This window comes from Notolepis coatsorum (genome assembly GCF_963971535.1).
Source record: "Notolepis coatsorum genome assembly, chromosome: 17".
Classification (NCBI taxonomy): domain Eukaryota; kingdom Metazoa; phylum Chordata; class Actinopteri; order Aulopiformes; family Paralepididae; genus Notolepis; species Notolepis coatsorum.
The window spans coordinates 80,006,187-80,015,492 of NC_140181.1; positions in this window are offsets into that span (position 1 = coordinate 80,006,187).

The window sequence follows — 9,306 nt, forward strand, 5'->3', positions numbered from 1 at the left end:
CCCCGACGGCCCCGAGCCATCCCTCCTTGATCTGGCCGACTTCCTGGCGAGAGAGGTCAGCAGCTTACGACTGGACACCTTCGGGCGGAGCACGCCAAGCTCCAGAGAGGGACCCAGGAGAATAAATGATGGAAGAAGATCGGTGACTGTCATGCACCAATCAGAGTCAGTACCGCAGCACTCCAACCACAACACCCCCTCGACGAAAGAGGACCAGTGGAAGATTGAGTGCCAGTACTGTGCGGGAGAACATCGGCTCCACCAGTGCGAGGATTTCAAGAAGCTGACCACGGATGACGTGAGCCAGTGGGTCAAGGACCACCGCCGCTGCTTCCGCTGCGCGCGCAGCCACCTAGCAGCTGAGTGCCACCTGAAGAAAAAGTGCAGCAGGTGCGGTGGCACCCACCTGGAGGTCCTGCACGACATCAACAAGCGTCACCCAGGACAACAGAGTGGGCCCGTCGCGGTCATGTACCACGCCGAGGCGGTGGCACCAGAACCAAAGTTCCACCAGACCGCTCCCTTCTGTCCCGACTGCTACGGCAGACACTGGCGGACAAGGTGCGACTCGTACCACATAGAGTCTACGTCACCACCCACAGGAGTGCTCCACATTGACCAGCACAGCGAGACCCCCCGAGTGCTCCTCAAAGTGGTCAGAGTGCTCCTGAGCCACGGGGACAAAGTCATGGACACTTACGCCGTCCTTGATGACGGGTCAGAGAAGACCCTTCTGCTCGCGTCCGCTGCGGCCCAGCTGGGACTGCGGGGGAGCGAGAACCAAATGACGATTCGGACAATAAGAAGAGACTTAAAGACGATAAAGGGCGAGAATGTCTCCTTCACTATCGCAGCAAGCGGGCAGCCAGAGCGACGCTACAAGATCACAAATGCTTTCACCAGCCAAGAAATAGGACTATCACAGTACACCTACCCCATCCCACAGCTGATGGATAAATATGTGCACCTGAGTCAACTACCTATCCCGCTCATAGACGGCGCCACTCCGACCCTGCTGATAGGCTCCGACCATGCAGACCTCATCGTCCCGATAGACCGGGTCCATACCGGAACCCGAGGCTGTCCTGCAGCAGTCGAGACCCGCCTAGGATGGACATTGCAAGGCCCCCTCGCTAAATCTCTCAACCGAACAGCAGCCACTAGCTGCCTACACACAGAGGCGAGCGACACCGGCCTCTCCCCCATACAGCAGAGGCTATTGACATTAAGCGAGAGGCCCGTGAGAGAACCGTGGGTACCAGAGGGAGTTCGGAACTCCACCCCCCTCAGCTGCGCTTCAGACGTAGCTGACCTCGAACCCAGCACCCCAAGCGACTCCTTGACGGGGCGGCCGGGACCGGCCCCTCCTCACACGGGGTACAGAGCGAACAAGAGAACCAGACGGAGGAGGAGAAAGCACAGCCAAGCCAAGATCAAAGCAGTCTCAGGCCCGCTTCCTCCTAAGCCCCCCTTCATCCCGTCCAGTCGTCATGACCATAGACCAGTCACTGCCCCGAGCTGCGTGGCCGGCCGGCCGCGTAAGCAAAGTGACCACTGGTGCCGACGGAAAGGTCAGAGTGGCAGAAGTGCTCGGCCAAGGGCGGATCTACAACCGACCCGTGGCGAGGCTGATAGAGTCGCCAAGGCTCCCCGACTCGCCTAATGACGACCATGACCCCTGACTTGTGAACTGCCCGACCCCTCACAGACATTGAGTAGTGGACAGTGCGGTTAATCTGTCCCTGCTTAGCTAATTAGGTGGGACTAATTAGGGGGCGGCTGTTACAAAGGGTCAGATTAAACCGAATATATATATATCTATTGCCTGAGATCCCATGGATAATATTTGTATATCGTTTGATATCCCCTGTATATTCTTTGTACAATATGCACGGAATATCCCTTTAGTCTACAGGACAGACCATAATATTTCGTTCCCCTATTGGAAGCGATCCCCTGGCGCCAGGTACCGAGTAAAGCCCTACCCCCTCGAGCTGACTTGAAAGCTACCGCCGGGACTTGCCCAGGCATGCCCGCTTTCGCCCACGGCTACGAGACCGAGAGGCGACAGAAATGAGATAGGTACTATTTGTTCACGGTACATATATATATGGCGCAAGAAATGTAGAACCCCCCCTTGCAGTTCCTTTTCAGTTCGCCTTCAGTTCAGTCTGGTTCAGTTACCGAGTAAAGCCTTACCCACTACGCAACGTGCGGTATAGCAGGGCTCGCATTGCCCAAGATATAGTCTCGTGTTATCCTAAATACGTCTGTTTGTCGTATCGTTCTCTATTCATTAGTAAACCTTCATTACGAGTCAAAGACCACGTGAAGTGGGTAATTGTGTGTCTATAATAGAGCACTTATTGCCGCGTGCTAATAGTATAGTAACATCAAGGCCAACCGTGCATTACCGCACCGGAGGATTTACACCGGAGCAGCAGCAGCACCACGGGGGATTTACACCCCACCGGCAGTGCCACTCTCCGGGCAAGGATTATTAGTCTTCATTGCTTTGACCAAGCTGCTGGAACAGAGAACCGCCTACCCCACTGCTACTGTGGGATCTATACCTGCCCGTGAGACCATCACTCAAGCCTGTCTCTGTCGTAACATAGGCTCGACGGCTCTCATCTGCGCGGAGCGCACCCTGGGATCACCACTGCTTTCCCCGCTGCTCCAGGGGACATCGCCCCCGTGAACCATTGACTTGCCTAGAGCTTTGCCTCCCTCTGCTGGCTTACAACCGGTAGTACCCCCTATCCCAGAATAACCATAGAGATAATCCTTAATATGCACTATTGATTTACCTGCACATTCTATTTGCCTTATAAGCGCAACTAAGTAATGTAACAATATTCCCTTTTATGTAATAAATATTCTAACCGAGTATTTTGTGTGGAAAACCTGTTATTGTTGGAGTGTTCTAATCTAATAATACCTATGTACAGTATTGGCCAGAAGTACATAGACGGTAGTGATTAATGATATCAGTACTTGATTAATACAGTCAGGGAATTGTACCCCTCAGTTACAGTGCCTTTGAGGTGCTTTGGTACCATGAGGTGCAAGCATAGTCGTAGTACCCTTGAATGAGTGCTCCTGCTAGAGTCTTCAGGTTTCTTGTTTACCAGAGAGGAGATCCGGTACAAGAATCGCGTTCGTTGGTTGACTTTTTTTATTACATTGGATGCCATTTTGTCACAGGAAAGATTAGCCTCTAGGATGGAACCCAGGTAGGTAATTTCATCTTTCCTTGTGATAATATTGTCACCCACTGTAACCGAGTCTTGCTCAGTTTGTTATTTGAACCGAAGAGAATGGACTCTGTTTTGCCCATGTGTAATGATAGTTTGTTGTCGGCGAGCCATATGCAGATTTTGCCTAGTTCCGAGCTGAGGGCTTTTTCAACCTCTAACTTGTTCTTGTCAGAGACCAGCAGGGCTGAGTCGTCCGCAAACAGGAACAAGTTGCAGTCACAAGCTGACGACATGTCATTTGCATAAATTAGGAATAGTAGCGGTCCTAGTATGCTTCCTTGTGGAACACCACAGCTCTGGTGGTGTCACAGTGGTGGTATATCAAATACCACTGATTCTTGAGAGTCGGGACAAAACACTTTTTAAATATTATATTTTGAGAATACACACTATATTGATTAGAGTTATATATTCATGTAGACAAAGGTCTGAGCTATTTAACCATGTAAAGGTGCGGGCTCTACATAGAAAAACATTTTCAACAAATTCACATGTTTCCCTTTGAAACTTGATTTGTTTTAACTCCGTCAGACACACAAAGTGACAAAAAAGTATATAATTCTAATTATTCCAGTCCAACAAGAATATAAAGTTCTGAAGTATGTTGTAATAGTGTTTAGTTACTCTGGTATGCAATACAATATAATATATACACCTGTAATTTCACACTATTCTGAAAACCCAGTTAGAAATATTTGCATTTTCAAACTTTGTTTTTAATTTTGATATGATAAAAAAAATATCATTAAGTAAATAAGACACAATAGGATGAAGATCTAACGCTCCTTTATTACTTAAACAACATAAACTGAAGAAGGAATTTGTATTTTCCCCAAAATTAACAAAAATAAACATCTGACAGTGTTGACAAAGATCTGACGGTGTTGACGAGAAACTGACGGAGTTGACAAAATTGGATTTGCATCTCTGATAAATTTTTTAAACAGATGGAAGTGACAATAATAAGAAATACTAACTCCTTGTCTTATACTGAACATTTTGTTAACTCAATTGTAATAAACAACAAACTTTACATACACCGTTTCTAACTATTACAAAAATGCACCGTTTCCAACAACAAAAACAGTAATGGAGACCAGGACGCCTGAATACTTTCGACAACAAATGTTTGTTTCCGCGTCTCTGATTGGCCACGCACGTTTCTGGTCATGTGACATGTGCGCCAATCGTGGGACCGCAAGTTTCTACACTGGTTAAGCTTAGGCGCTCTTTCGAAGTTGGTTAAAGTTAGAGTTTGTCTTAGAGCATGGCGATAGAACGCCTGCCCTGATTCTCAAGTTCTTTCGACGGTTAAGCTTAGGCACTCTTTCGAAGTTGGTTAAGGTTAGAGTTTGTCTTAGAGCATGGCGATAGAACGCCAGGTAGTTTGCAGGCTGTTAGACCCGGAAATAGGCGCAGAACTTGCTGTCCCACGATTGGCACACATGTCACATGACCTGGCCAATCAGAGCGCAAAACTCGAACGCAGAAACAAACATTTGTTGTCGAAAGTATACACGCAACCAGAACCCCTTATTCTCGTCCCTGTTTTCATCTACCTCTTCTACACCACTTCCTGATCTCCACTTTCTCACCCACTTCTCCTCTTCCTTTCCTTCTGCATTTCTGATTAGTTTCACTATGATGTCTTGAACTGGGCAGAAACAGACATCCTTCTTGCCACGTTTGGGCTGAACCTTTTCTGTTGGACCATGGGGATGCAGAAATTCCACTTTCACATCTTGTTGCTCATTATCCACATCGATGGTCTTGGCTATAGCCACCAGTGGTCATCATATACTACTGCTAACTAGTCTCCATTACTAAGGCTGCTAACAGTCATTACTGTCACCATACCCTCAGGACCTTTCAAAGGTTCTTCGTCCAACTCCTCCATTACATCTTCCATCTCCATACCCTCTTCCATCTCATTTTCCATCTCCTCCCACAACATGGCCAGAGGTCTCTTCTTCCTTGCCCTCCGTGTATCACTCTGCTGTTCTCCTGGGTTGCCATGGTAATAGGAGGTAGCTGGGCAGAAGCACTGGCAATCCAACATCTCGCTGCAAAAGCAGGATAGTTGTCTGTGGTGGATCCTGTCCTTATGTGCGATGATCTGGTGTATTTGTCTTGTTGAGGGAACCGGTTTGAGAGGATTCATGAGAAGTGTGTCGTATCTTTGCATGTCTTCTTCCACAATGTGATACAGCTGAACACCATTCAGACTGTTTGAGACCTTTTTGAAGAATATGTGTCCATCCGTCACATCATTTCCTCTCAGGACCAGGTTGTCAACTGTTCTTTTTACTGTTCCGCCAATGCCGTCTGGTGCGCCCTTACCATGAGAAGTGGGGAAGAAGTTCCACGTTGTCCTTTCAAACCACAGTGTAGGTGGGATACCAGACAGAAGAAAAAACTTCTTCTTGTTCTTGTTTGTTCTTGTTTACTTGGACCATCAGACCAAAAGTGCACAGTGGTAACCTGTGGATATTTTGTCTTGATATCTTTTAGGACTGGATCCATTTGTGTCCAGATTGCCGCAGCATCCTGTCTCTTTGACTCTGACAGTGTGCAAAACCCTGCCTTTCCACCCTTAGTGTAATACATTCCGGTATGGAGTGTTATCTGTGGCAGATTTTGTCCGAAATGGCAGGCCTGAACTTCAGCTTTATATTTGAATTTCCAGGATTCTGAAAAGTCAACATGGACGATTGCTGTACTTTCATCACAGGACTCAATTGTGTTGCTGTATTCTTTTGACTGGTTTCGCACTGAACACACGTGTTGTGGTTTCCTTTCTGAGTTTTTGCTCATAGAGTTTGATGAGCTCTGAAAGGCTGCCTCGGTGTTCGACGAGCTTAGTGTTGATGTCGATTCCATTGTGTGTCTTCTGTGTCATATGATGAATTGAAAATGGATGACCCTGATGAAAACAAGACGAAAGTCTTTCTCAGGTCTGCATCCTCTTAACAATTGTATGTATTGAGCTGTACTGTACTGTACCCATTCTACAATCTGTTAATAAACTTTTCAATCAATCAATTCAATCAATCAATCAATTCTTGAACTCTCTCCCACTGCGTCCATTGAACATCGATTTTGTCTTGCTCTTGGGTTGTAACTGTACCTTTGTTTAGAAATTGTGAGCAGGCGCAAAGAAGGCAGGCATCACTTGCTGGAGAGCAACAAACTAATTGAAAACTGTCATCCAGTTTGTTTGACTTCACAACACCAGACATTTTAAGGACCTTGAGCATTAAGCATGCATTTTCATGTATTTGACAGACATGTCTTCCGATCAGATGCTTTTGGTGCTGTGACATAGAAGGGCCTCAGAGCACAGAATGAAGAATAGCTCAGCTTTACAGTGGGATTCTTAATCTGGAATTCAGTGTGGAGGTTGAGCATAGAGTCTGGCAGGATCATTCTCTGCCGCTTGATCTTGTTCCTGGTGATTGTGTCAGTCTTATCCGTCGTCACACGTGCAGAGTTCAGGAAGAAATCCTGAACAGTCTGTGTTATACCCTGTATGAATGTTGGCTTTTTCTGAGGCTGCTCCTTTTCTCTCATTAACTTGTAGGTTAACCCAAACTCTTTCATTTCTTGAAGAAGACGATACTTTTTAAGAATCGTGCCTGATGACACACTCAGTGCTGGTTTTTGGAGCCGTGGGCCAGGAGTTTGTTTGTTTGTCCTCAGCTCTCTTCTGGGGATGTTGTAGAATAGAAGGGCCTTTTGGATTTTCGGATTCCTTACTTTGCTTCCTGATAGCATCTTCTTTGTTTCCGTGCCTGGAGAGTCCAGTGGTGATGTATTTGTAGCCTTTTTTCTGCACATTATTGTTTTTATCAGGTTGTTTCGTTGCTTTGTTACATTTGTAATCTTCTCTTTCATAGTTTTTATTTCTCTTGAATGCCTTTTTCGCGTTTTACTTTCTTGCTTTTCCTGTCTGAGACTCCCTGCACTGTCTGGCATTGTTATCTAGAATATTCTGATCTGATTTTTATCTGATCCTGATTTTTCTTGAACTCTACACTTGTGACAACTGATAAGATTGAGACAACTGACTAGCAAAATATTATCCTGTTGATCACTCCATACCATAATGTATTACACTATGGATGGAAAGAGTCAGATAAAGGATGATGCAGCAATCTACAGTAGACACACATGGACCAGTCCTATATTAAGAATTATTATAAATATATTAAGATGAAATATCCACAGTTTAGTAAACAGTATAAGAACAAGAATAACTGTTTTCTTCTGTCTTGTATCCCTACTGGGATATGAAAGGGCAACATGGAACTCCTTCCCTGCTATAAGAGGCAAGAGTGTAGATGTTTGGTAGTGAAAACTACACACTGCACCATTATGATTTTACATCAATAAATCAACCACGTAGACAAGTGATATATTTATATTTATGTATTAACACGTGTATGTATAGAGCATGTGCTGGGAAAGTAAGACAATTATTCAATAAGCAGACCACAGCCTGCCCATGCTCTAAAAGTCAGAGGTGTATTGTAATGCATGCTATTATGCACAATTCTGTGCAGATAAAATTCTGAAATAACATTTAAATCCTTTACCATGTTCGAAAATAGTATAATAATAGCATATATATGAGGTTCAAGTTCAAGTTTCTTTAATAGTTGTCATACAGAAGTACAGAATACTTTTATACAAAATGCTTCTTACTGTTACGCTCCAGAGACTGTGCAAGACAAGATAAGTATGAAATAAAATAACATAGTATAGCATGTAAATTAGAAGTAAAAAATGAGGTCACAGTGTTCAGTATAGACATATGTACAATGTTCTATGCAGAATAGACGTAACTGAGTTACCATATAACAATATACTATGCAGTGTACTAATATACAATACTATATAGTGCAAAGCAGAAATGGGATGAGGTACAATTTAGGTACAATTTACAGTAGGTGTACGAGTTGTAGTGCAAATCCTTTATCAATAAATTTAAAGTGTGTTTGTGTGATCTAAAGTGTGGAGTGTGGGTGCTGCAGTGTGTTGTTTGTTTAAGTGAGTGTGTGCGTGTGGGTGTGTGTGCTGTGTGCATTTGATGGTTGTTGCATAGTGTTTATTGTTCGTTGAGCAGCCTGATGGCCTGGGGATAGAAGCTTCTTCTGAGTCTTTCTGTGCTCGCCTTAAGACTCCGGTATCGCTTGCCTGACCGCAGCAGTTCAAAGAGGCAGTTGTTCGGGTGGCTGGAGTCCTTGATGATTCTCTTCGCCTTCCCCCTGCACCGCTTGTTGTAAATGTTCTGGAGGGTGGGAAGCCCCCCTCCAATTGTGCGTTCGGCTGAACGTGTCACTCTTTGTAGTCTGCTACGGTCTTGTGCAGTGCTATTCCCAAACCAGGAGGTGATGTTGCCAGTCAGGATGCTCTCTATTGTACATGAGTAGAAGTTCCTAAGGATCTTCTGACTGACTTGGAACTTCCTTAGGCGCCTGAGGAAGTAGAGGCGTTGTCGTGCCTTCTTCACAACACTGTCAATGTGTGTGGTCCATGTCAAGTCCTCGGATATGTGGGCTCCGAGGTACTTGAAACTGTTCACTCTCTCAACCGGTGCCCCGTCGATGTTGAGGGGGCTGTAGTCCTTGACCCCCGACCTCCTGAAGTCCACAATCATCTCTTTTGTTTTGCTGACGTTCAGGGAGAGGCAGTTTTCCTGACACCACTGTGACAGATTCTCTACCTCTTCCAGGTAGGCCCTCTCGTCGTTGTTATTGATGGATTTGTCAACTCCGTCAGACACAAAATCTGATGGAGTTGATGTCTGACGGAGTTGACAAAAGGGCACACATTGTCCCTCCAAGCCTGTATTGTGCACTGCAGCTAGCTAGTTTTTTGGCAGTTGCTAGCTGTCTTAATCTCACTGAAACACTTAAATTCAATCCTTATCCACTATTGTTTTTAAAAAATATAATAACGAAGAGATGGTGTTGACATGTTCCAGCTGTGACCATAGGAATATTGACATTGTTTGTCTAAAATATCAAAAAGTATCAAATTTACC